Raw genomic sequence first — 26,840 nt, forward strand, 5'->3', positions numbered from 1 at the left:
GTAATCCAGTATGTTTTTAATATTGCTTTTTGACTTCAGTTTAGGGTACCTTTTCAGAAGTTTGTCCTATGTGTCCAAACCCTTACGTAATAATCATCGCACATGTTCTCCAGTGTGTTGTCATCAAACGCCGTGATGATACCTGCAACTTTAACCTCCTTCTTGGGAGACGGTTGGTATTCACTGTCACTGCTTCCATCGCCTCTTCCTGCACGAGCCGTAGCACTGCTGTTTGCAATGGGTTGTTCGTCATTATCATCCCTATCATCATCATTATGTGTTAGTGTTACAACAGTATCTGTTTCTAACTTATGCTCATATTTCTGCACTATAATAGATACCAGAAAACATGCGAATGATTCGTCTTCTACACCAATACCATCTTCACGAAGAAGGGTCCTTCGTAGCTTCATTTCAACCAATCGCAATACATTAGCAGGATTGATTACTAATCGCCGAGCCATCTGACGCTTCAACACACAAATAATGTCACGAAACGCAACTTCAGAGGCACACTGCACCTTCCCTACTGGTCCCGACTGGCGTACCGGCAGGTCAGTGTGCAATGCGGCATGGCATACGGAGAGGCCTCTAACGGACGACTGCAGAGTTTTGCAGATGCGGGAGTATCACTAGTGCAATAAGATACCTTTACAATATTCCTCACACGATTTTGGTGTATTTGTGTTTGTCGAGCCCAAGTAGTTACATGGTGAGTTACTTCTTTGTCCTGATCGTGAGTGGCGTTAGCAGTGCATATCGATATATCCCCTGTTGTAGTATCTTTGTTCGACTGCTAATACTTCCCGGTCGTTGTCTCTCGTAAGTGAGTTGGGGTCGCGAGTTCTGGCTGCCAATCAGTTGGAACGTGTCTGGGGCGCAGTCCGGACCTGCCAGTCGAGAGTAGCTATGCAGCACCAGTGAAGTCGGGTTGGAGCAGCAGTGAGGTCTGCGTCGACATGACTCGCTCGACCATTGCCGCCACCCATCACATGAGCCGGACCACGGTCTTGGTGGATCGTCGGTCGGTCCTCTTACCGGACGACGCGTTTTGGCTCGCCGATCGTTCATTATTCAGCTGTGTTTGTGCATCGACTCCGGATTTGTCTTAATGCGTGCTTAGTTACTGTTGGGTATCATTCGGTCTTCGTACAGTGTTTGTCAGGTTCTACATCTACATCTACATCCATATTCCGCAAGCCACCTGACGGTGTGTGGCGGAGGGTACCCTGACTACCTCTATCGGTTCTCCCTTCTATTCCAGTCTCGTTTTGTTCGTGGAAAGAAGGATTGTCGGTATGCTTTTGTGTGGGCTCTAATCTCTCTGATTTTATCCTCATGGTCTCTTAGCGAGATATACGTAGGAGGGAGCAATATACTGCATGACTCTTCGGTGAAGGTATGTTCTCGAAACTTTAACAAAAGCCCGTACCGAGATACTGAGCGTCTCTCCTGCAGAGTCTTCCACTAGAGTTTATCTATCATCTCCGTATCGATTTCGCGTTTACTTAATGATCCTGTAACGAAGCGCGCTGCTCTCCGTTGGATCTTCTTTATTTCCTCTATCAACCCCAACCGGCACGGATCCCACACCGTTGAGCAGTATTCAAGCAGTGGGCGAACAAGCGTACTGTAACCTACTTCCTTTGTTTTCGGATTGCATTTCCTTAGGATTCTTCCAATGGATCTCAGTCTGGCATCTGCTTTACCGACGATCAACTTTATATGATCATTCCATTTTAAATCACTCCTAATGCGTACTCCCAGATAATTTATGGAATTAACTGCTTCCAGTTGCTGACCCGCTATTTTGTAGCTAAACGATAAGGGATCTATCTTTCTATGTATTCGCAGCACATTACACTTGTCTACATTGAGATTCAATTGCCATTCCTTGCACCATGCGTCAATTCGCTGCAGATTCTCCTGCATTTCAGTACAATTTTCCATTGTTACAACCTCTCGATACACCACAGCATCATCTACAAAAAGCCTCAGTGAACTTCCAATGTCATCCACCACGTCATTTATGTATATTGTGAATAGCAACGGTCCTATGACATTCCCCAGCGGCACACCTGAAATCACTCTTACTTCGGAAGACTTCTCTCCATTGAGAATGACATGCTGCGTTCTGTTATCTAGGAACTCTTCAATCCAATCACACAATTGGTTTGATAGTCCATATGCTCTTACTTTGTTCACTAAATGACTGTGGGGAATATCGAATGCCTTGCGGAAGTCAAGAAACACGGCATCTACCTGTGAACCCGTGTCTATGACCCTCTGAGTCTCGTGGACGAATAGCGCGACCTGGGTTTCACACGACCGTCTTTTTCGAAACCCATGTTGATTCCTACAGAGTAGATTTCTACTCTCCTGAAAAGTCATTATACTCGAACATAATACGTGTTCCAAAATTCTACAACTGATCGAATTAGAGATATAGGTCTATAGTTCTGCACATCTGTTCGACGTCCCTTCTTGAAAACGGGGATGACCTGTGCCCTTTTCCAATCCTTTGGAACGCTACGCTCTTCTAGAGACCTACGGTACACCGCTGCAAGAAGGGGGGCAAGTTCCTTCGCATACTCTGTGTAAAATCGAACTGGTATCCCATCAGGTATCCCGTCTGGTTGGGTTCCGACGGTTTGGGTAGTTGGCGTTATTTCCACTGACAACTATTTTAGATATTGTCGGCATTCTGAGAGAAGTTGGTCGGTTGCTGTGAACCAGGAAAGTTATCTCCACGCGTGGCAGTCGACTGGGTCCGCTGACGGTCCCTGCGCAGTGTCGGAGCGTGTGTGGAGCTGTCCAAACACTACGAGCTTCGCGCTTCACCGACCCAGGACGTCAAAGTTGAGTAGTGGTTTCAATTACCCAAGCCACGTCATTCATATTGTGGTGGTTCGTTTGGTTGGTTTGCTGTTGGGGAGGTTTCCTGTAAGCAACACCGAGTGTTTCTATTGCTGAAATTTAGCCGCCATTCGGTGCAATTAACCATATTGGTTGATTAGAATTCAAGTGTACCAGCGGAATTTTCTGCCTTGTGGCCATTAGTGTTCCAGTTACCTGCAATGGTCACTAACGTAATTTCAGGCAGCGTCCTTTTGCTCACCTGTTGTTGCTGTCCAACATGGTGTGTACGTATTTTTGACTGCTAATACATACTTCATTGTGGATTATCACGTTTGTAATCTTTTGTGTTCTCATGTAACGATTGGTGGCAAGCAAGTCGTTGTGTCGGTCAGTCCGTGGCTGTCCCCTGGTTGGGGTCCGGCGGATCACGTGTAATTGGGCTCACCATCTGTCTCACCTTAGTGAACGAGGGCAGACCGACCTCTCTGGAGATTTCTGAGTGCCGTTTTCTTTATTGTCCTTCTCACCGGTGCTTAATTGTCTGTTAATAATCTGTCATAGCCAATGATGTAAAAATTCTTGTTTTTACTGAACTAAATTCATTTTCAATTTTGAAACATCAATTGTGTGCCTTAAGCCGCTTAAAACCTTATTGTTGATATTACCTTTAAGCAAAAACATTAAGGCCTTCTGCCTTAAAAGATTATGGTAATATATTTAAAATTTTCAAATTTAATTTGGCCCTCAGCGGATTTTATTGCACCTTGCATATGTTTTTTCTATCTACTTTTGCCTTTATGCTTTCCAGCCTAGCTGTGATATACAGCCGACCGGAGTGGCCGAGCGGTCCTAGGCGCTACAGTCTAGAACCGCGCGACCGCTGCGGTCGCAGATTCGAATCCTGCCTCGGGCATGGATGTGTGTGATGTCCTCAGGTTACTTAGGTTTAAGTAGTTCTAAGTCCTAGGGGACTGATTACCTCAGATGTTGAGTCCCATAGTGCTCAGAGCCATTTGAACCATTTTTTGGTGATACCATATATATTTTGATTATTTTATTTGCTATTTTAATTACATTTTTAGTTTGGTGGCTTTTAAGAGGTCTTGTTTGGAGGCCCTCAGTCGTGAAATAATTGCCTTTTTGAAACTCGTAGTGCTAAAATTTCGGCTATGTGCCGTTTCGGTTTAAAGGTGTTATTAAATAGTAATAAATTACGGTTTTGAGTGAACCTGACTGACACCTTCTGCCCTGCGGGTTTAGCGAGCATTTCAACTTAAGACATATTCGCTTACTCTGTAGCCTTTTGCACAGATACGTGTTTCTGGTGCGTTGATATCGCAATGAAGGTCACTACATAACAATTGAATTCATGATCATTAAGCTGTGACGTCTAAATGTTCAATGGCGAAGCGGAAAGCGCATCTGAAGAGCCAAGGGATACATATATATTTTATTTTTATTATTAGCAGTATTATTTACGTTTGGGCCTCATTGGACTATTCCATGTACTACAAATGAAACATTCAGAGATTGGTTTCACTTTATCTTTACATGTATATTAGCTTCATTTCTCAGAAAGGACTCTTTTTGCTTTCATAATACCGAGCAGTCAAGTAGTTTTATTTTATTATTTTTTTTTTGGGTGGGGGAGGGGGAGGAAACTGCACAATCTTGAATTTTGTACTTAATTTTTTTCTGTTTGTTACATCTAGTTGCTTTAGGTCTTCTTTCATTACAACGACCCACATTATTGTTGCAATTTAGCCTGCGGTTATTCATGTCCGAATAAATGTTGGTATAATCTTCAGTTTATTTTCTCTTAGCCTGTATGTCCCTTCTTGCAACTGTCACCTAAACTTTTTCTTATTACTTTTCATACTCTCTTGTACTCTGCTTCAATGTACCTCTTGTCTTTAAAATTAGTGTTTCAACCTCAACTAGATACTCTCACTTCACGAACATCATGTAATGACTCATTTCATTCTATTTCGAGACTCACCTTTTTTGTTTTACACGACATTTTAACCGTGAAAGTTGTGTTCATTTTATGGCGACAAATTTCGTAATAGGTTTCTTCCAGGCCAGTTCCCTCAATGATTTCACCAAGACATTTGGACTGAGAAACGTTCTCAACTTCCCGTATTTAAGTTTTAGAATTTTGTGTGCAGTGCAGTTACTATACATGAATTTTGTGTTTTCAGTCAGTATTAGGCGCCCAAATACTCCTGCTGTCTCTTGAAAAAAATCTACATCTTTTTTTCGCTGTTTCACTCTCCTGACATAGAACCGCCAAATATTCAGCAAAAGCTAATCTGTCTGTCTTAATATTGGTTCTTGTCAATTCGACTGGTTCGTCAGTTTTAAGCTGAGGTGTCACCTTTTGCCACTCTTGGATTTCTTTTTCGAAGACGCTGTTGGAAAGTGACAGAGACAGTCTATCACCTTGTCTCACTCCCATCTTCAAAATGTTCTCAAATTTCTCCCCTAAATTTTATCTTATATTTTGTACGATTTATTATTCAGCTAATAATTGCAGTGCATTTGATCAACAGACTTTTGTCTTTCAGAATCTGGAAGAAAGATTTGTGGTCCTCTCAGTCATAAGCTTTTCTAAAATCTATGAACGTATAAATGCCATTTTTACTATACATTTTTTATACCTGATAATTAGTTCCAGGAATAAACTTTTTTTTCTGGGAAAGATCTTTCATTCAAAAACCTACTTGATATTCAACAGTTTTACATTCGAGTTGTTACTGTGTATCCAACACGATGAAGGAAAAGCCCTCTGTGATTTTGGCACCCAACTTGTTTCCTTTTTTTATTTTGTGGATATGTATTGACAGAAAACAGTAGCAACACCAAGAAGGAGTTGTACTACATAAAAGAAAATTCGTAGGCGTTTTACTACATCTGAAACGTCGCCTATTCAGATTTCGCACCAGTCGCATAAGAGTGGCGTTGGAAGTACATCTATCACGATGCATATTAGGTTTGTTTTTAAAAACATGCTGTGACAGTAATCAGCGTTAGTTATCTTTAAGAATGGACGGGCTGAGTTGATGTTAGTCAAGAATGCCTACAAAGACTTCGTTATCAGCACCCTGCTTCGTTTGAATGAGGTCGTGTAATAGGGCTGCCAGCAGTTGGATGTTCTTTCTGCTATATTAAAGAAACACAAAGCACGAATGTAGCCACTGTATATGATTACTAGCAGTGATGGTAACGAGAATGTACGGTCGCAAGAAGACCAAGCTCTGGACGGTCGCATGGCTGTAACGAGAGGAAAGAACGTCGTGTTCGGTGTACGGCTGTGGCGCATTCACCTGCATCTGCTGCAGCACTCAGAGCAGCAGTTAGAACCAGAAGTGCTAAAAAACGGTTACTTCAAGAACAGATCTCAGCCAGACGCCATGCTTTCGACTGACCCCAACTCATAGCCACTTGCGACTTCAATGGAGTCAAGCCGGAGCTTAGGCTAGGTGGGGGTCTGTTATGTTATCTCATGAAAGCTGGTTCTACCACGGTGTCAGTGATTTTCATGTATTGGTTAGAAAAAGGCCATTTGAGAACCTAAACGCAACCTGTCTGCGTGCTAGAAATGCTATATCGACATCTGGGGTTATGGTCTCGGGTGAGAATTCGTATGACAACATGAGCACTCTTCCTGCTATCCCATGTTCCCTGAATGCAAAATCGCACGTCAGTCGGTGATTGAACCTCTTGTACTGCCATTCTTGAACAGCGTTCCTGTTAGTGTTTTCAGTAGAATAACGCTCGCCCACGTGCCGCCGTTGTAACCCAACATGCTCTACATAGTGTCGACACGTCTCTTGGTCTGCTCGATCACCAGAACTGTCTCCAATCGAGCACAAATGGACCATCATATGACGACAACGCCAGCGACATTCAAAAGCAGCGTTAACGGTCCCTGAACTCACTGACAAAGTGCAACAGGCATGGAACTCTATAGCAGATACTGACACCCGGCAGCTCTACAACACAGTACATGCAAGTCTGCAAGTTTGTATCCAATGTTCTGGCCTTTATTTCGCGCTAACGTTAACCAGTGATCTTTTGATGATAATTATTACATATGTTAGCCGGCCCTAGTGGCCGTGCTGCTCTAGGCGCTCAGTCTGGAACCGCGTGACCGCTACGGTCGCAGTTTCGAATCCTGCCTTGGGCATGGATGTGTGTGATGTCCTTAGGTTACTTAGGTTTAAGTAGCACTAAGTTCTAGGGAACTGATGACCATAGATGTTAAGTCCCATAATGCTCAGAGCCATTTGAACCATTAAATATGTTACCTGGACAATTACCGACATTTAATGACGCTACATTAAATACTTTTTGATGTTGCGATTTTTTTCTCTCAATGTATTAATGCTTTTTTCTAACCATTCATAATTTTTCCAGTGTGCCAAGCTATTATGCGATCAGTGTAATTTTTCAAAAGTTTTGAGCCAAGTCTGTGAATCTGGACTGGCTTTTACAGGCATAATTCATAGAATTACTTCCGTGGGTTCAGAGCTTCGAAGTTCTTTTAAAATATTTACAAACGTCTCTGTAGCTTTGTATTGTAAGTGCCAACTGTCTTTTTACGTTCTTAAAGTCAATGTTTCGGGGCTGCCATTCATGTAGCTTTGCTTTAAAAGTTTTATGAAAGATACGTTCTTCCAAGCTGTTTTCAATTCCTTGGAATAGACTGTTATCATATTACCTTCATTTTGTCTATTTCATTGTGAACAATCTTTTGGTTGTCAGCAGTCAGGAACTTGTCAAGTGCATTTTATGATTTGTAACACTTGCACGTTTCCACCGCCTTGCGTCATGACATTACAGACTTTTCACAATATTCGATCCACTCGAGGTATTTCTTCCACTTTTGTGAAACAATTTCAGTTTGGGCAGTGTTGATAAGTTTGTGGTTTTGTTGTACCGAATTTTGTGAATATATTTGCGCAGTTTCTGCGCTAATAGCTGTAGTTGGATTTTGCTAGTATCAAATTTAGGAATTATCGAAATAATTTTCATTAATTTTTGAGATTTTAAAGTTAGTTTCACTCGCGTTTGTTCTTTGGCGTATTTAAACATTTATAATATTCTTGTGATGTGGATACGAGATTACAGTATTATCAATTTCAAATTCGCCTATATTCTTGTTCGGTGACACCCATGTTATCTTTCTTTCTTTTTTTTTTAAAGAATTTTTTCTTAAAAGAGGTTGACGCAATTTTGAGGTTGAAATTCCTATACAGTTTTAGAAGCCTCTTTCCATTTAGATTGGTCCAGTTTATTGTAGGGAAAGTCACCAATTGTTTTCCTGAATTTTCCCTCACTGTGCATGATAATAATCCATTTTGAGTCAACATTTGATTTTGTGGAACTTTTGTGTTTGTGTTTTCTACCACCTTTCTTGTCTTATTTAGTTTTTCAGGTTTTGTTTTATTTTCTTGTTTGATCTATATATGTGCATTAATTGCTGTATACATTTTATTTGTGCCTTTAAAGGATATTGTCATCAATCTGATTTTCACAGGGTTCACTTCAATTGCGTATATCAGAATGTCTTACGGAACTGAAAATGCAATCCCCAGATGAAAGTTGTTTGATTGTTTTGTCCGTTTTAATTATAAGGATTCTGTAATGTCCAAAAGCCATAGTGTTCTCATGTGGCAATCTTGTACCCTGCAGGGCTTAAGTTTTATTTATTTGTTCTTTAAGAGTTTATCCTACTCACTTAGTGAATAGCGATACTAGATTTTAAGTTCACTTCAGTGTCGGAGCAGTTATGAGACAAACAGGGTGTTTTAAACATCTAGTGGCATATAATGACAAGTCCGCCTCTGTAGTTGAGCAGTCAGCGTAGATGGCTGTCTTGCGAAAGACTGGGCTTCGATTCCCAGTACCGACAAGGATTTTTCCTTGTTGAGAGGACTCGTGCAACCAGCCTCTTGTTGCCAATTGAGCACCTACTTGACCGAAAAGTGACGGTTACACAGTCTGGAAAGTCTGCAAAACGGCTAAGAGAGCGGTATGCTGACCACAAGCCCCTCCATACCGCATCCGCATGACGCTGCGAGGCAGAATATGACAAGGCCGCCGGTAGTCGTCCGTTGTGCCTTCACGACCGGACGAGGAGTTCATTTAAGTACAGGGTGATTCAGCTGCGCTACTGCCGTCGTTCCATGAAAACCTTCAATGTTAGTGCTGACCATAAAATTTACGCGAGAGATTTTCACATTCTAAACTATTAGTCGTACAGAAATTTTACTGGAACTGTTTTGTAGGAAATGTAATGTAGCTTTTGCTGGAGGCCACGACTTGAGACTTATTGAAGAGAAGCGTCCTTCAAACCCACCTCCACCACACACTCATCCCGCACAAGTGAGGACTTCTACTACGTTGTTCGTGGCACTTCCTCCTACCATTGTACAGATTTTTCCAACTACACGAACTGTTCCCGATATTCGACTAAGTTTGATATTGATCTGGTTTAGTAGTAGAATAAAATTCACAAAATTATTAGGTACAACTTACGAAAACGTCATTTGTAAGATTTGTAAGAACTCGACGAAGCGGGTGGCGTAATAAGTCCAGCCGATTATGGCCAAGAAGATCGAATGTGGGCTTGAATAACGCAAAAATTGCTAGCGAAAACGTTTACCGGTACAAAATTTAAGTACATTAAACGTCCCCACCAGAGGGCTCACTGTTCCTTCGTTAGTTCGTGTGTGGCGCACACGGGGCCCCGAGATATTGCAGCCAATTCTTCCTTCCCTGGCTGCATTTCCTTCACCCTGCCTTTCCTCCCTACCCTCGCTTCTTCCCCGTTGCCCTGTGCTTCCCCTCTCTTGGTGTTCTGTTCTGATTTACGTCGACCTGGTTATCCACCTGGTTTCCTGTAATGGTTGAAATTTATTCCCTTCTGCCTGTCCTTTCATCCTTTTTCGCGTTTAGGTTCCCACTTGAGGTCTGACCCCCGAATATTTGCGGAAGAACTCACTGCCTAACAACTATGGTGTGGTTTCCTCTCCCCCCTTTCCTTCTCCTCTCGCTTCCCCGCGGTAGCCCCCTTCCACCCTGCACATGTAGCCAGTCTGTGTGGCGGGACTCTTATATACCATATGGTTGAGCCCATTCACACTACTGATACCTGAAGCATTCACGCCCCATGTATGCCAAAGGATGGTTGCTTATCTTCTTGAAGCATCGAAACTCCTGGGAACAACTGCCTTGCCAGACAGCCCTTGCTATGGCTGGGTGGCGCCCGTATGGAGAGCACCTGGTCAGAGTGGATGGTATCAGGGCGGATGCTTGGCGCATGAAATATTTAGCTGGAGATATATGGCTGTTCTCAAACGGCCGTTTCTTCGAATGATGAATGCTGCTTCATAGCCCACCAACTTTTCCTTCCATGGCTACACCGTAGGACGAGGGCCAGGATCGCCATCTTAGGATGAAATCCCTTCCCAGTTACCTCGTCTGTACTCGGACGGATGGGACATATTCACCACCATAAAGCCATCGTTTTTCGTGAAAAATATTGAGGACAAGTTGGGTGAAGTGTAATCTCTTAGTAAGATGTGCTCAGGCTGCCTATGGGTCAAAGCTTCTTCTGCCTCCAAATACGCAGCTCTTCATGCCTGTGATCGTCTTGGCAATGTCCCGGTGTCAATTATCCATCACCAATCTCTGAATATGGTCCAGGGAGTGATTTTTCATAGGGAACTCATCCAGAAAAACTGTTGACGAACTCTGGACTAATCTGGAGCAGTGTGGCGCTTTTGTTCAACGTGTGCAGAAGGGTCGCAAAGACAACCGCACAAATACTGGCGCCTTCATTCTGTCTTTCGAGGGGTATACCCTCCCAGAGAAGGTCACGTTTATGTGTTACAGATGTGACTTGAAGCCGTGCATCCCTCCACCTATGCGGTGCTTTCGGTGCTTGCGTTTTGCTCATACCTCTACCCGCTGTAAAGCTTACCCTCTCTGTGCTGTTTGTGGACACGCACTCCATGAGGGAAGCCCTTTTTTCGTTACTTGTGTGTGTCAATTGTGCTGACCGCCACTCGCTTCGCTCGCCAGATTGGCAGCTTACAAGAGAGAAGATCCAAGAATACAGGTCCTTAGATCTCCTATCTTATGCCGAGACTCGTCAAAAGTATGAGAGACTCCATCCAGTGTCACTATCTTCAACTTTTGCCTCTACTATTTGATTTTCTCCTCCTACCTCTTCCTTACCCCTGCCACAACCCTCTCTCCTCTCCCTCTCTCCTCTCCCTCTCTCCTCTCCCTGTCTCCTCTCCCTATCCCTTGCAGATCCCACAACCTGCCATCCGGGAGCCGCCACCCTCAGCGACCAAAGAAGTGCCTCCCTTCTTCGGCACCCTCCAGTAATCGGTCTCCCTCCCAGGACCCCTCTCCCTGGCATCTCTCAGGAAGACTCCTACCATCCCTTGCCACAGGACACTCCATCTGTGCGCCCCAAGATCGCCCACTCTCTTTCGGTTCCAGATCTTGTACATGCCTATTCTCCCTCTGTGCCCTGCCGTCCTTCACATCTGAAAGAGAAGAAGAAGAAACATAAATCCCAAAACAAGGCATACCCAGTCTCCGCTGACGTGCCATCTCCCCCCTTTCAACCTGAATCTGACATTTTATTTATGAATGTAATCCCGTCCTAGTCGGTGACGACTACTGAGCGAGTGAAATAATCTTGTCTCGGCTTCTTTATGTCTAACTTGGACTTTCCCACGATCATCCAGTGGAATTGCAATGGATATATCGCCACCTACCGAAAATGCAACGTATTGTCTCCCCCTATTCTGTTCTTCAAGAAAAGCATTTCCGCGATGATCACTCTCTAACATTTCGTGGTTATCGGGCGTTCTGTCGGAACTGTGCCAGTCATGGGGTATGGTCATGTCTGCACTTTGGTTCGCTCCAGTGTCATTAGTGAGTGGATCTCCCTACGTAACGACTTGGATGCAATAGTGGTTTGAGTGCAAACGACTCTGGCAATCACCATTTGCCATGACTTTCTCCCCCCAAATAGGCCACTTCCTTATGCTCCTCTATCTACCATAATCCAAAAACTTTCTTCCTGTTCGCCCTCCTTGGGAACTCGTGTCCACCACCCACTATGGGAGATTGTCACTTCAATGGGAAGGGTCTCTTAATTGACCAACTTATCACAGACCTCGATTTGTGTCTCCTCAATGTTGGTTCCTCTAACCACGTCAATGCCTCTCATGGCACCGTCTCTGCTATCGATCTCACGATCTCCTCCCCTGCCCTCGTTGCTTCCATACATTGGTCATCCCATGATTACCTCTGTGACAGTGACCACTTTCCGGCGATTCTATCGTTCCCCTGCTGCTACCAGGGAAACAAGCCCCCATGTCGGCGATCGCACAGCGCCAATTGGCCTTAAACACGTCTTCTGTGCATTTCGACACGTCACTCTCGAATTCCACTCATGTAATATTACATGACGTCTCTGCTAGCACTCCTGTCCCCCTATCCTCAGGTCGCCTTCGTCCTCGACCAGTACTGTGGTGGACCAAGGATATCACTGTCGCTGTGCAATACCGCTGGTGGCGCTGCAGCGATTCAAACGACACCATTTACAGAACACCCTCGTTGCTTTTAAGCATCTCCATGCTAAGGCTCGTTATCTTGTTAAGCGGAGTAAAAAGGAATGCTGGGAGCGCTATGTTTCCTCCCTGAGGACGTATGCCTCTTCATCGCAGGTTTGGTCCAAGCTCTGTAGCCTTCTGGGCCGCCAGCGACAGTCAACTGTCCAGGGTCTTAACCTTCAAGGTGCTCTGTGCACTTATCCATTAGTCTTTGCGGAAAACTTCGCGACACACTTTGCGACAGCATCGGCGTCCTCCTCCTATCCTACTGCTTTTGTCTGGCAGAAACACTGAGTTGCAGACATGCCCCTCTGTTTCATCTCCTCCCCCCCCCCCCAATGTTGATCACTATAATGGACCCTTCAATGAATGGGAATTGTTGCAGGCTCTTACCTCTACCCGGGACACAGTCTCAGGCTTGGATTCCATCCACAACCAGATGATCCAACACTCTCCTCAGGGTCTTCAACCACATTTGGCTTGTGGGTGCTTTTCCATCACAATGCCGAGACAGTAAAGTTATTCCCATCCTTAAGCCTGAGAATAACCCAATGTCTCTTAACAGCTACTGGCCTATTAGCCTGATGATCGTACTTTGCAAACAACTGGAAAGAATCGTCAGCTTCAGATTATGTTGGGTACTCGTATCTTGGAGCCTTTTGTTCCCGTATCAGTGGGGCTTCTGGACAGAATGATGACCGTTTACTCAGATTGGAATCAGCCACCCAACAGGTTTTTACTCACTGCCGGCACCTTGTTGCGGTCTTGTTGGACCTTCATAAGGCATACGACTAGGCTTGGTGCCATCTCATTTTAGTTACCCTCCATGAATGAGGCTTCTGTGGTCCGTTTCCGACTCTTATTCACGAGTTATTATCTCACAAGCTCTTCTGGGTTCGAGTTAGCACTTCATTCAGCACTCAGATTCAGGAGAATGGTATCCCACAGAGTTCTCTGCTAAGTGTCACACTTTTCCTCATTGCCATCAATGGGCTTGCGACTGTTGGGCTTCTTGTTATCCAGGTGTTGCACATCGACGATTCTTACATCTCGTGCAGCACCCACTTGGTAGCATCTGCTGACTGCTGGCTCCAAGGTGCCATCCGACGGGCCTCTGCATGGGCCACCTCCCATGGCTTCAAGTTTTCCGCTTCCAAAACGCATTTTTACGTTGATCTACAGTACACCTCGATCCAGAACTTTATTTAGGCGACCAGCTCCCCGATGTTGTAACACAGACCTGTTTCTTGGGCCTTTTGTTTGTTAACAAGCTGACATGGATGCCCCACATCCGCCACCTAAAGACTAAATGTAAGTGGAAGTTTAATGCTCTCTGTCTCCTTGCCGACATATCTTGGGGTGCAGACCTTTCCACTCTTCTCCACCTTTGCTGTGCTCTGATCCTGTACAGACTGGTTTATGGTAGTCAGGTTTATGGGTCAGCAGCTCCATCAACTTTGAAATTGCTTGACCTTGTTCATTATTGTGTGGTGCGTCTGACTATTGGTGACTTTTGCATAGCCCCATTGATAGCCTCCTCACAGAAGTGAAGATCCCCCTCTACAGATACACCGGAGCCAACTCCTTGTTTCTTATGCAATCGCCATTCGCCAATTCCCTGATCATCTCGTGTACCTTGTCCTCTTTCCCAGTGAGGGATGTCTCCCTCCTAACACCCATCCATGGGTGGTGGGTGGCATTGGCGGTTGGCATGCTTCTCACGCGAGTGCACGCCATATATTTCTTCTCATTTCCCCCCCACCCCCCTCGATAGTGCTTGAACGATCTGTTCCAGGGTCCTAAGATTTATGTCCCTCCTATGGATTTTCAGCGTCTTATATGTGCCATCCTTGCAGAGTTCCAGTGTGCCACCATCATTTACACTGCTGTTTCAAAGGCAATGGATAAGGTGAGATACAATGTCTCCTACTGGCTTCAAACACCAGTTATTGCCGGGATCATATAGTGTGTTCACAGCAGAGATTCTAACCAGTCACAGGGCACTCCTTTTTTGTTTATCAGGCCTCCCTCCACAATGTTTTAATTTGATCAGACTCTATGAGGAGCCTGCATTCTATTAACGATGCTACTCTCGTCACACTTTGGTTTCTGCTATCCATGGTCTCTCTGTCAACGAGCGTGCCGCTTGTTCAGTCGTCTTTCTCTGGGTCCCAAGTCGTTAGAGCATCACAGGGAATGAACTGGATGACCGTTTGGCTGGAGAAATTGATACTTACCCCCAATTTACTTTTATGATTGCAGCTGCGGATATGCGGATCTATGTGAAATCTCTCCTTTCCCAAAAGTGGAATGACTTCTGGAGCGCTACTTAGTCCAAATGGTTCAAATGGCTCGGAGCATTATGGGACTCAACATCTGATGCGATCAGTCCCCTAGAACTTAGAACTACTTAAACCTAACTAATCTAAGGACATCACACACATCCATGGATGAGACAGGATTCGAACTTGCGACTGTAGCGGTCACGCGGTTCCAGACTGAAGCGCCTACAACCGCTCGGCCACAGCGGCCGGTGGAGCGCTACTGCTCATAGTAATAAACTCCGCACAATCGAGGAGCCTACTGCACTTTGGTGCTCTTCCTTCCGCTCCTCTCGGAAGGAGTCCACTGTTTTATGCTGTTCACACATTGGTCATACCCTGCTCAACCACTGTTCCCTCCTACGTAACTACCCACCACCACAATGTGGTTGTGGAGCTAGACTGACGATATCTTACATATTTGTGGAATTTTCCTTTCTTTCAGCCCTTCGAGTTAAGTATAATCTTCTCGATTCTTTAAATTAAACATTAGCAGACGAGCCACAGATGGTTGAACTGGTTCTCAGTTTCCTCTGTGGAAGTGGTTTTTATTTCTAGATATAAAGTTCTACTTTAATCTTGGAGTAGGGGCAGGTTGGTTGTGTCTGGGACATCTTTTACAGGCTTCTCGGTCTGTTTACCCCATGACCGTCCCCTTTTTTCCAGTTTTTATATTTGCTCTCACTTTTTTATGGCATTACTGTGTGTGTTTCATATTCATTATTTTATAATTTGATTCCCCTGACTGGATCTGTCCACTTTTAGCGGACCCTCTTTCTTCTGTGACTAACTTCGGAAACGTGGGACTGATGACTTCGCTGTTTGGTCCCGTACCCCCCAGAATCAATCAATCAATTACATTAAATTTCCTACAAATGATTGCAGGATTAATAGGTTATGCGTAGCTAGCGAGAGATCAAGGAACTATAACGTGTGGTTTATGAAGGCCAGCTGTAACATAACAGCCGCGCGGGATAGCGGCGCGGTATTGGACGTCTTGTCACGGCTCCGGCGGTTCCCCCCGTCGGAGGTTGCAGTCACTTCTCGGGCACGAGTGTGAGTGTTGTCCTTAGCGTAAGTTAGTTTAAGTTAGACTAAGTAGTGTGTAAGTTTAGTGACTTCAGCTGTTTGGTCCAGTAAGACCTTACCACAAATTCCTAAAATTATTGTAACATTACAGGTTGCATAAAACGACATAGGTAGGGGCAGCTAAATCCTGTACATTTATAAAAGCGTATTTGGCAATACAAAAGTGAAATACAGCGAAAAGCAAATCAGGAAAGTAATGAAGTTTACAAGTTATTTTTGGTGGCAGAAGAACATTTCTTTTAACAATACGAGCCAGTGGTAGGACTAATGGCTGAATTTGTCATATGCATATGACAGAATATCGAGACTCGAGAAAGAAGCTAATGATGAAGTACGAGCTACAACTGAATGAGTGACAGAACTGAAACAAAATCATTTAAGTGGTATGGTCTTTTCTTAAGATCGTCAGATAATTTGTGACCAAAGAGAATTTTTGATTAGGAAATACCTGGCAGACGTAAACGTGAAAGGCCACCATGTTCTTGGCGAAGCCACATCAACGAAATAACGTACCATCGTGGTCTACACAAGGAGGATGCCCTCAACAGAGAGGCTTGGTAGAAGTTAACACGAACAGAGCAAAAGTTATTAACTGATCTTTGTATTAATTAATCATTTAATAACAATGAGTGCTTCTCTGGGTTTGGAATGGTTTCCTGGCTTTGGAAATGATTTAATGTCGGCTGTTCCAAGGAAAAATTGTATTATGCATTTCAGGTGGCTAGAGGACAGTGATTTCATTTTATTTGGGAAATAACGTGTCATCCTAGACTCCCCAAAAGTCCGATGGATGTCTGTGCCACTGATGCCGGAGGGTTTGTTGCCACCTTCCCTAATATTAGTGATTACAAAAGCGCTCCACTGTCTTACTTGGAATTACAGGCATGAAATTGTTAACGCAAGTGCTTGGTTGAAACTGGAGGGGTTAGTTACTGAATCTTATGTTCCGATGGTACCTCTGACGAACAAACACCGACCACTTTGCCGCTTGATTAAAATGAGACAGGAAGTGGAGCTCCAGTGCGACGCCTCTTACGCTGGTTCCGTGGTACCGAGATCGGTTCCCTCCTCTGCCACGCCCGTTGACGCCTTTGCTGTCGCCATAGCAAGAGGCTTCCATAGGGTTCTACCAAAAGGTGAACCCTAGATTTTCGACTAAATGGTTACTCTTCCCTCTCCGCTGTTCTCATCACTTCCACAATTAGATGTCTTCCATTCATTTCAGTTTTGGCTAGAATGGCAACCGTGATTACCACGACAATTATGATGACTGGTAAACCTGTGGATCTATTCCTATTTTTTTAAAATACAATCGCTGTCGTAATTTTTAAGTCAACATAATACGTAACCTCCTGGTGTGTAATTTCTAAACCATCAAAAATCAGGTGTTCCTGGTAGTAGCTAAATTTTAGGCCCTACTGCAGCTACACAGTTGTTCAGACTTGCTCCTTGAAAGCTACTCTTCGCAAATCGTCCATTACTGCAAACTACTGTACACCGAATACGATTTCAGGGCAAGCACTGGAGTATATGAGTGAGGGATGAGGCACTTTTCCAGCGAGGAGCTTTTGGACGCGTTGGCGGTAGCACGGTGTAAAGCAAAATGCATTTGGCAAAAATATCATTACTGTCGTTGGCGGGTGAAGTGGGGCAGCAGCATAAAGAGGTCTCGAGGCAGGAAGCGAGCAAGATAAAATTCCTGCGGGAAATCAGGACAGAAGGCGGAAGCGACCGTTTAGATCCCTCAGAGCAACGGGGTGAGGAAGCTGCCGCACTCGGCTGAGGGGACATAACGTAAAGTCAACACAGTCGCTCTGGCGTGGCTCGCTATTCTGCGGACCTCTGTTCATCCGCAAGATGAATATCGTCGTTCAATCTCGTTCACTATAGCAGCAAAATGGTAGGAAAAGACAGTCAACATTATATCCCACTCTATAACGTATCTTTAGTCTGCGTGTTCGCAAAATGTAAGTAATTTTGAAAAACTCTGACCCACCATAACGTTTCAAATACGATAATACGGCTCCTCGAAAAAAGAGGACATGGTTTTATGGATGCACATTATGGACAAATTCCAACACCAGAGGAGAAGACTATGGTGCAAGGAGCTGCACTGAAGGAAAAAAATCGCAGCACCAAATAATAGTTAATGTAGGGTCATAAAATGTTTTGAACCAATTGTCTGAGTAACGTATGAAAGTGAATAATATTGCAAGGTCACAGGTTAACGTAAGAGTGAGATAAGCCATTGTACCCGGTAAATGATAAATGCTGATATATTAATAGCTGGTGTAACCGCAAGATAATCATGCAAACATGCATGCCGGATGTCAGATGTCGGATGTCAGTTTGTGGGATGGAGGTCCACGCCTGTAGCACTTGATCAATACGTGAACGTTTAATGCTGCTTGTAGATGACGCTGGAGTTGTCGTCCGATGATGTCGCCTTTGCGCTCGATTGGCGACAGATCTGATGCCGGAACAGACCTAGGCAACTTATCCACACTATGTAGAGCGTGTTGGGCATGTGAGCGAGAGTTATCCTTCTGAAAACAACCCTTGGTGCGCAGGTAATGAATGGAAGCACGACAGGATGGTTCAATAGACCGACGCAGGAATTTCCAGTCAGGGTATGTGGGATAACAACAAGAGAGATCCTGCTGTCAGATACAGTGTCTAGCGCGTCCAGAACGCAGACAAGTTTCCTGTATGTCCTCAATGGCCGCCTAACAAATACAGAGCTATCACTGGACCGAGGCACAGCCAGCTATCATCACATAACTGGACAGACCTTCACTCGGTCCTAGAATGATCTCTCGCCTGACACCACTGAAGTCTCAGATGGTGGTGGTTTAAGGTCGATGGGACGCAGGCTACAGGGCGTCTGGCTCGGAGTTGTCCTTGAAGTAACCGATTTGTAACAGATCGTTGGGTCACTGTGGTTCCAAACACTCCTCAAATTGCTGCTGCAGATGCTGAACGATGTGCCACAGCCATCTTCCGTAGACGATGGTCTTCTTGCGACCTGACATTCTCTTCACCACCGCTGCCGGCAGTCATACAGGGGGCTACATTTCTGCCAAATCTTTGTGCAGTAATGCAGAAGGAACATCCAGCTTCTCATGGATCTCTTACAACCCTCGTACAAACTCAGTCAGGTGCTAATAACAGTGTCTTTGTCTTCTTCGAGGCATTATCGACTAACATCAACTCACCGATTCCATTCTGAAAGGTAACTAAAGACCACGACTGTTTCAGCATGTATTTAAAGCAAAACTGATTGGCATTCCGTTAGCGGTGCCACCAGCGACACTCTTCTGCGAAAGGTGAGAAATTTGGACAGCCTTCTGGTTGGTGTTGTGGTTATTCGCCGCTAGTGTATTTCTATTTCCCCTGGGGAATTTACCACCCGTGAGTGTGTATGTGTGTGTCTCCTTGCAGTTGGATTGTTATCTGTCGAAGGTCGATTATAGCAAAATTTTTCTTCGCCTATGACTAACATGATAGGAATTTACAAACAAACAACTCTAAATAGGAAATGACTTGTAAGGTGGGCACGTCATTTTGATTTTCGTAAGTTAGCGATGTGCACGACAAAGAGAGAGAGAAAGTTATGTTACTGTGAAACAATCTTTAGTCTTGTTACGGCACAGTCTTTGCCTTTGCGCTGTCTGATACTTTCTTAGTCGAAGTATGGTAGGGGATGAACGTATTCAGTAGTGCTGTGTTGACCTGTGATTGTTTCTGTTAGCTGAAGGAAGATTTACTGTGAAGGACAGCAACGATGAATTTGATGTACGTATAGAAAGACGCAAACAATACAAACTTTGAATAACGTTTTTCTTTAAAGAGAGGATAAGGAGTTGGGAGATAAGACTTCATCACTGCACAGCTAATTTGTTGGAATGATTATTGTCAGCCAGTTAACTTTGTTCCCTTGCGCAGAGCTGAGAGAAAGACAACCCACGTCCGTGAGTCATGTATGAGCGTTTCAGTTGATTAAGCTATTTGCTTTTTAGAAAAATCCACTCTTAACATTATACTCTTCTTAAATCATTGTTCACATTTTCAGGCGTAATATTTAATCAGTTTTATGCTGTCCTTATGAACTCTTTTTCATTCTAAAATCGTTGTCTTGGAGTGTCATTTCATAGAAGTAGTTACTTTCGTCATCGCACTTTTTAACGTTGATTTATCATTACGCATTTCTACATTGCACCGTATGGTATGCAACAGTTTTAATATTGTCTGGAAATTTTATTTAAAAGAATAGATATCTAGTGTAGCCGCTGCCTTCTTGCTGTTTGCTTTTTTACTTTTTAGAAATCTGCAATAATGTTGTCAAGACACGATGTAAGTGGAACTTTTAAATGTGGAACTTTTAAATGTGGCCAGATAACTGTTTTATGTCAGTTGCACATTTAATATAAAAACAAGTTGTATTCAGACCAGTTACAGTTCAAATTATGCTCTGCTCAGTCAAAGATTAGCATACAAATATAAGTTGGATAACAGTTTTGGGTACATAGTCCTGATTATACGTAAGCCTTTTATAGAGCGGGAAGTAAATTTAGGCAAAATGTCATATAGAAACATATAGTAGGAAACTTATAGGGTAGCAAACGGCGGACAATATTTCAGTAATGAAATATTGTCATTAAGAAAATGATAATGAAGAGGGCTTTGACTGTTAGAATGAAGCAGAGTGGGCTATAACTATGTTTAACACTAGAGGAGTTTTATGGATTTTGATGGAACTAGAATGACTCTTAATGGCTAAAACGTGATTCTGTATCGAAGTATATTCCCACTGCATCAGTACGTCGAACACAGGTACACAGTTGCGGACAGGGAACAAAGGGTTCAGAGCACGTGCAACCGAGCTGTGAAAATACCCCGGCCTGTCGCTAAATCTTTGTTTACGGATTTAGACGTTGTTTACCTTCGGTAGCGAAGCCGAAAGCTCGCTTGAGAGGCTTCGGCAGACAGGCCAGGATCTAACTTGTAGGGCCATCATCCTATCACCATTACACCGTCCCTCCTTGAAAGAGTATCGAAAAGAAATTCGTGTCTGTTTCTCTTGCATTTTTCCTACTTTCATGACTCCTAAACCGACGGAAGAAGTAGCTGCAGTTCCAGTGTAAAAGCAAACACTGTTCCACTTAAATGTTGTGACCCCAATCAGAATATATGAAGGGCTAACATTTCCCTTTCCACCAAGGAGCTACCAAAATGTTCATCCAAGCTAGTACCTTTCTATGATGTAACTATAGACAAATAGTTTATACTGTTGTCAACAGAAATCTTAAAGATGCTACAGAAATTGCTTCTATAATAGTTATATCGTTTTGCATCTAGTTAAGAACAGTTATTTGATAATGTCCATTGTTCTGTCAGTATGCGGATGTTTAAATGTGATACGCAGGGAAGAGATTTCGAATCCATTCGGGGAGAAAGGAAATTTATCACTCAGCTTCAGTAACGGAATGGACAGGTTGCTACGATGCATCCTACAGCGTGAAGAAGTAGTTAATTTTACAACTCTGAAAGCAAGAGAAGTATTTAGTGCAAAGAGAACTAGTGCATGAATTAAGCAAGTAGACTATTCTGCAGAGTAGCCTGCAGTAGCTATGCAGAGACGAACAGATTCGTACTTAAACGAGGATGGACAGTTGCAGCAAAACAGTCTTCAAAATTAATGCTACATCACTTCATTCTTTTACGAGGGAAAAGGAGAAAATACCTTGCTCTGGAACAGAGACGACATCTAATGGATGAACGTGTGATTCGTTATGCTGGTACATAAACATTAATAACTTAGATGAAGTGTCAGTATGACATGTGTAATTGTTTGGTTGTGTCATGTCGCCTGTGATTCGTTCATGACCTGTAACATTTAGCAGTAATCCTTGACTATCAAAAATGCTTACTCTAATTATTAAGACTTGGTAGACCTTTTCAAAGAAATAATTTTTTTTTCAATTTCGTCTTCGTCTTGCTTTTTCTAATAAGAATGTGGTGTTAAATGACCTGTCTCCTTTTGTTTGTATCTTACTTTCAGCTAAAGCGCCATGTCGTTTGCGTACCCTAGCTTTGTTACGTGTTCACTTCGCAATTTTATTCGCGTTGTGACAATTTGTGTCAATTTTTCTATTACTTCGTTGAAGTAGCTGCTCAACTGACACATTGCTTGATTTACTGTGTACCTCACCCTCATTCACTTTACGAGAGATACGTTATCGAGACTGATATTTTTACCTTCAAAATTAATGTAGCGATCAAAATTTAATACCATATAGCGGGTTTTGAAATCAAGCAGTTCATTGTGAGACGATGAGATGTCTTCTCACAGAATGAAATTCTTATGGTGAAATTCCACAAGGACAGGAAAGTACTGTCACTGGGAAAGCATTATCATTGTATATCCTGAGTAGAACCGTAAATAATATTGTTGTTGAAGTGCCTAAATTTTTCACTTCAAATTAGTTTCGACCTTATATATGTGTGGTGTCTGTTCGAAACCAGACATTGTTGTTGTTGTGGTCCTCATTCCAAAGAGTAGGTGACGCAGCTCTCCATGTTACTCTGTCCTGCGCAAGCTTCTTCTTCACTAAGGGACTGCAGCAACCTACAACCTTCTGAATCTGTTTAGTGTATTCATCCCATGGTCTTTCTCTACGATTTTTACCGTCCACGCTGCCCTCCAGTACTAAACTGGTGATCCCTTGTTGCCTTAGAACATGTCCTACCAACCGATCCTTTCTTCTAGTCTAGTTGTGCCACAAACTCCTCTTCTCTCCAATTCTATTCAGTAACTCCTCATTAGTAACGTGATCTACCCATCTAATCTTCAGCACTCTTCTGTAGCACCATATTTCGAAAGGTTCTATTCCCTCAGTGTCCAAACTAGTTATCATTCATGTATCACTTCTATACATGGCAATACTTCCTGATACTTAAATCTATATTCAATGATAACAAATTTCTCTTCTTCATAAACGCTTTCTTTGCCATTGCTAGTCTACATTTTATATCCTCTCTACTTCTAATATCATCAGTTATTGTACTCCCTAAACAGCAAGACTCATCTACTACTGTAAGTGTCTCACTTCGTAATCTAATTCCCTCAGCATCACCTGATATAAATCGGCTACATTTAATTATCCTCGTTTTGCTTTTGTTGATCTTCATCTTAAATCCACCTTTCAAGATAGTGTCCCTTCCGTTCAACTGCTCTTCCAGGTCCTTCGCTGCCTCTGACAGAATTACAATGTCATCGGCAAACCTCAAAGTTATTATTTCTTCTCCGTGGACTTTTATTCCTTTCCGAATGTTTCTTTTGTTTCCTCAAATGCTTGCTGAGTAGCAGATTGAATAACATCAGGGATAGACTACAACTCTGTCTCACTCCCTTCCCACCACTACTTCCTTTTGATGCCCCTCGACTATAACTGCCATCTGGTTTCTGTACAAATTGTAAATAGCCTTTCGCGCCCTGTATTTGACCCCTGCCACCTTCAGAATTTGGAGGAGAGTATTCCAGTCAACATTGTCAAAAGCTTTTTCTAAGTGTACAAATACTGGAAGCGTAGATTTGCCTTTTCTTAATGTACCTTCTAAGGTAAGTCGTAGGGTCAGTATTGCCTCACATTTTCCAACATTTCTACGGAATCCAAACTGATCTTCCCGAGGTCGGCGTCTACCAGTTTTTCCATTCGTCTGTAAAGAGTTCGTCTTAGTATTTTGCAGCAGTGACTTATTAAAGTGATATTTCAGTAATTTTCACACTTGTCAACAACTGCTTTCTTTGGGATTGGAATTATTGTATTCTTCTTGAAGACTGAGGGTATTTCACCTGTCTCATACATCTTGCTCACCAGATGGTAGAGTTTTGCGAAGATGGCTCTCCGAACGCTATCAGCAGTGCTAATGGTATGTTGTCTACTCCCGGGGCCTTGTTTCGACTTCGGTCATTCAGTGCTCTGCCAGACTCTTCACGCAGTATCATATCTCCCATTACATCTTCATCTTCGTCCTCTTCATTTCCATAATATTGTCCTCAAGTACATTGTCCTTGTATAGATCATCTATATTTTTACTTCCCACTTTCTGCTTTCCTCTCTTTGCTTAGGACTGGTTTTCTGTCTGAGCTCTTGATGTTCATACAAGTGGTTTTCTTTTCTTCAAGGTGTCTTTAATTTTCCTGTAGGCAGTATCTATCCTGCCCATAGTGATATATGCCTCTACATCCTTACATTTGTCGTCTAGCCATCCCTGCTAAGCCATTTTGTTCTTCCTGTCGATCTCATTTTTGAGACGTTCGTGTACCTTTTATACTTTCTCCTTTCATCAATTAAATTCAATATCTCTTCTCTAGCTTTCTACTAGCACTCGTTTTTATACCTACTTTATCCTCTGCTGCTTTCACTATTTCATCTCTCAAAGCTATCCATTCTTCTTTTACTGTATTTCTTTCCCCCATTCGTGTCAATTGTTCCCTGATGCTTCGTCTGTACTTTCTAACTGCTCTGGTTCTTTCAGTTTATCCTGGTTCCATCGCTTTAAATTCCCACGTTTTTGCAGTTTCTTCAGTTTTAATCTGCAGTCCATAACCAATGGATTTTCGACATAGTCCACATCTGCAGTTAATAACCAGTAGATTGTGGTCAGAGTCCACATCTGCCCCTGGAAATGTCTATCCTGTTCGTAGCAGCTTACCCGTGCTCCTATTTTGTTTTATTCATTATTAAACCTACTCCTGCGTTACCCCTGTTTGATGTTGTTGTTGTAACCCTGTATTCTCCTGACCGTCTTGTTCCTCATGCTACCAAAGTTAACTAATTCCCTCTATACCTAACTTTAACCTATCCGTTTGCCTTTTTAAATTTTCTAACCTACCTGCCCTATTAAGGAATGTGACATTCCACGTTCCGATCCGTAGAATGCCAGTTTTCTTTCTCCTGATGACGAAATCTTCCTGAGTAGTCCCCGCTCAGAGATCCGAATGGGGGCTATTTTCCCTCCGGAATATTTTACCCCCAGAGGACGCCATCATTATTTAACCAAACAGTAAAGCTGCATGTCCTGGGGAAAAATTACGTCTGTTGTTTCTGCTTGACTTCAGCCGTTCGCAGTAACGCACATTAAGGCCATTTTGGTTAATGTTACAAGGCCAGATCAGTCAATCAACCAGACGGTTGCCCCTGCAACTGCTAAAAATGCTGTTGCCCCTCCTCAGGAACCACACTTTTGTCTGGCCTCTCAGCAGATACCCCTCCGTTGTGGTTGCACCTACCGTACGACTATCTATATCACTGTGGGACGCAAGCCTCCCCTTCAACGGCAAGGTCCATGGTTCATGAGGGGCTAAGACACAACACGTACATAAATATACGAGCTCTTTGACGGTTGGTTAGATCACGTCCAAGCTAATGCACGCTCTCTCCAGAACTCTGCGGTTATCAGCATAAGGCTACAAGGCATGAGTACGATGGACAGGGTGCGCTACTTAGTCCTGTGTGAGAAGTTATGAATAAGGAATGGACGAGAAGTTTGCTCAGAGAACTTAAGCGAATAATGCGACTGCTAGGGTAAAACTACCTCAAACGACGAAGAACTACACAAGAAAAGGGTATTTGGCAAGAGCAAACATAGCTAATTGCGTTGCAAACTAGGGGTTACACGCTGCTCTAAAGAATAAAATGCGCATGCATGAAACATAACGAAAAGTCGCTATAATACTCTCGCCTTTTTTTACGTTTACTTGTAAAAATCAACTGCCTAAGCTTAAAATAAGGGAATTACTGAAACAAAACAAAAATAGCGTTAGTTGAAATGTAAAGGATACGTCGAGTGTTGAAACAGACTTGTCGTACGAGGTAACCTATTTCTACCTTTGAAAAAAAAAAGTACAATGTTGTCAGTCAGCAAATTTGCCTTCGGATTTGTTACTCTACAGATAACCTTATGAGGCCTTTTAAAGACATTAACACCCATGCGTCAGAAAAATTACAAGTTTTTAGGACTCTAACGGTCGAATCATTTTCCTCCAACGTACCTGTGGCCTACGGAATCTGAAATACTATACGACCTCACTTTACACCCAGGTTATTATCCGTGTTGTAAATACCAGTAACTACCCGCAAGCTGCCTCTATCCTCATTACTGATTCCTTAATCAGCAACGACCTCTCGAAGTGGAATAAGTGACCATGCCTAGAGCAGTAACGTGGAACAGCAACGTGCTGTTTTAATGCGTATGGTTTTCTCACGTAAGCAGGTAGGGACGGGCGATGGTGACGATGGAAACATATTTCTTGTCGCTTGAATCACTGAACAATTTTTGATTCATACAACAAACACTGAGACTAATATTTAAAGCTAGTTTTTTAATTTAAACTAGTTATATATTTTATTCTTCAAGTCCCCTTGCATCCTACACTTGAAAAGCAGCAGATTCGTGCTTCGATGATTCTCAGTTCCATGGAATTATACACAAAAGATGGTAATCACAACTGATATTAAATTTTTTACAACAAGGAGGTGGATGTCCCCTAGCAGTGTCTTACGTAATTCTTTTTATCAAATTAAATTTGACTGCGATTTAACTTTTCTGTATTCATGTAAAGATGTCAAATGGATTTTAGTATATATTTTAAAAGAAAAGAAGCCACTTTTTCTCCTTTTGCCTTAACAAGCATTGAATGTGTACTTAGTTATTCAGGTTTCCGCCAGTCTGTGTAGATATTCCAGAAACGTCAGCTTTCTGTTATTTACATTCTCCGAAATTCCACTCGAGTACACAGTCTTCTAAAAAAAGAAGGTATCTTTTCGGTTAAATATGACATAATTATCTCGCTAACATATGTCGCTCTTCGATGATTTTTATCTCTTTGTTCTTCATCATTCAGTATTTCTACTCGGTTCCT

This window comes from Schistocerca nitens, chromosome 4 (genome assembly GCF_023898315.1).
Source record: "Schistocerca nitens isolate TAMUIC-IGC-003100 chromosome 4, iqSchNite1.1, whole genome shotgun sequence".
Taxonomy (NCBI): domain Eukaryota; kingdom Metazoa; phylum Arthropoda; class Insecta; order Orthoptera; family Acrididae; genus Schistocerca; species Schistocerca nitens.